The sequence below is a fragment of the Propithecus coquereli genome, unplaced genomic scaffold, assembly GCF_000956105.1.
Source record: "Propithecus coquereli isolate 6110/MARCELLA unplaced genomic scaffold, Pcoq_1.0 Scaffold163, whole genome shotgun sequence".
In the NCBI taxonomy this organism is placed as follows: Eukaryota; Metazoa; Chordata; class Mammalia; order Primates; family Indriidae; genus Propithecus; species Propithecus coquereli.
In genome coordinates, this window is record NW_012140858.1 from 1,601,837 (window position 1) to 1,604,534 (window position 2,698).

Genomic DNA, 2,698 nt, shown 5'->3' on the forward strand with positions numbered 1-2,698 from the left:
TTTAATCTTTATTTTTTCTATCAATTAAAAAAGATAGCATCACAATTCCCCTATTAACATGAGAAACTTAGCATATTTTTCCATCAAAACTCTCTCCCTTTCTCCAAAATCTCAGCTTTTACTTTTATTAGATTAATCTATGTTTCAAATGATGATTATAATTAATTTCTTTCACATTATATTCTGGCTTCTGGTTCAAGATAGCAGAAAACACATATATTGGCTCTCCCTTCCAAATCCTATTAAAATGACAGTAAACATGCATAAAATGTTTCAAGTGAGGAGATGGGGAGGGAAAATTCATCTGTGGATCAGAGTTATTAATAGAATACTAGGAGATAAAAAAGATAAAAATATTAATATATAAAACAGAATGGAATTTTGCTTCTGGCAATAGCTCCTATTGGACCAGTTCTCCTGTAGATAACATTTATGACTCTGAACAAAATATATAAAATGACTATCTGAAGGTACTGTAGTCTAAAGCAGGCAGAAACTGGAAGGGAACTGACACTGAGTGAAGCTCACATTTTTACCACTTTTCATCTGAAGGCAGGACCTAGTTGGTACTATCCAAGGCAACTAGAACTTGGATAAAAACCTGTAGTCTTATTATTTTGAAGAATTAGAGGACAGTTCTACCTCAGCTAGAGTTCAGAGTTACCGCAGCAGCTGGAAAGTAAAGGGGGAAATTCAGGAAAGGAGAAAGCAACAGAGGAGAAGCCTACACTCTACGAATAAATTCCGCCTAAATCTCTAGCTGGTTCCTGAACTACATATGTAGTTCAGATAAGGCTAAAAGTACTGAACAGAGATTTCAGCTCTCTCCCATCATAGAGGAGACAAAGTTTACAGTTTTAATTCAGCAAAATTTACAGTCTACTAAAACGACAACAAAAAAATCAACTCTCTTCAGAGGAGCACAGCAGAATATGGTTTCTGTAATGTATAAGGTGTGACATCAGGATACAATCCAAATGTACTTAGTAAAATGAAAAGCAGGCAAATGTGACTTATATTCAACAAAAATATTAATATAATATTAATATGTCAATGGACACTAACCATGAGATGACTCAGATTTTGAAATTAGTATATGAAGATTTTAAGGCAGTAATAATATAACATAATAATCACTATGCTAAAGGATGTAAAGAAAAATATGGCAGTAATGAATGAGCAAATAGGAATTCTCAGCAGAGAAAGAGAAACTATAAAAAAGAACAAATGGAAATTCTAAAACTGAATATCTGAAATAGAAAATTCACTGATGAGCTTAACAGAAAATTGGAGATGACGTAAGAGTCAGTGAAATTGAAGACAGAGCACTACAAATTACCCAATCTGAAATACAATAAGAAAAAGATTTAATAAAAAACAGAGCCGCAGTGATCTGTGGGACAATTTATCTATCTAGCTTTTAAACTACACATCTTTTTATTTTTTGCATAAAATAGAATTCTGTGGTAATCAAGAACTACCCAGAAAGCAATACCCTTGCTCTGTGGCCTTCAATAATAAATTTGACCAAATATTTAAGGAAAAATTAACATCAATTATTCAGTCACCACTAAAAATAGAAGAACAAATGATCCATAAGTCATCCTATGAGGCCAGTGTTATCCTGATACCAAAACCAGACAAGGATATTAGAAGAAAAGAAAACTACAGATCAACATCTCTTATGAATATAGACTCAAAATTAGTAATCTAGTAACAAAAAGCAGGATTTATTCCAGTAGCACATGGTTGATTTAACATCCCAAACTCAATTTATGTAATACACCATTTCAATAGGATAAAATTTTGTTAACACCATGATTATTCAAGTAAAACACCAGAATTCTAAAAAAAATTCAAAACTCCCCAACAAAATACTAGCAAACCTAATTTGAAAGAACATTAAAAGGATTATATACTATGATCAAGTGAGGTTTTCCCCTGGGATTCAAGGATGGTTCAATATACTCAAATCAATAAATGTGATACATCACATTAACAGAATGAAGAACAAGAACTATATGATCATTGCAATAGATGGAGAAGAGATGTTTGACAAAATTCAACACTGCTTCACGACAAAAACTTTCACAAATTAGGTATAGACAAGTACTGTGTGATTTCACTTATATGTGGAATCTGAAAAAGCTGAACTTAGAAGTAGAGAGTGGAGAGATAGTTACCAGGGGCTAGGGGTTGGGGAGAAATGGAGAGATGTTGGTTAAAGGGTATAAGCTTTCAGGTATAAGATGAATAAATTTTAGAGACCTAATGTATAGCATGGTGACTATAATTAATAATAATGTATTGTACACCTGACATTTGCTAATAGAGTAGATCTTAAGTATTCTCACCACACACAAAAGGGTAACTATGTGAGGTGATGGATATGTTAATTAGATTTATTGTGGTAAACATTTCACAGTGTGTGCGTGTATATAAATATCATGTTGTACACCTTAAATGTATGTAATTTTGTCCAAAAAAAACTCCTTAAAAATTTAAGTAATCCAAAAGAGGACAGAAAAGAAGGAACAAAAATAAATAGGACAAGCTTACAACTCAATAATAAAAAGAAAAATAACCCAATTAAAAATGGGTAAAGGGGCCGGGCGCAGTGGCTCATGCCTGTAATCCTAGCTCTCTGGGAGGCCAAGGTGGGCGGATTGTTTGAGCTCAGGAGTTCGAAACCAGCCTG

General features: G+C 33.1%; 1 protein-coding gene across 1 annotated transcript in view; it reads right to left on the reverse strand.

The window, feature by feature from the left end:
* The window catches only part of LOC105807708 (chromosome unknown open reading frame, human C9orf84), a 128,942-nt gene that overhangs the window by 100,631 nt on the left and 25,613 nt on the right, over positions 1-2,698 (reverse strand). The window lies entirely within an intron of this gene.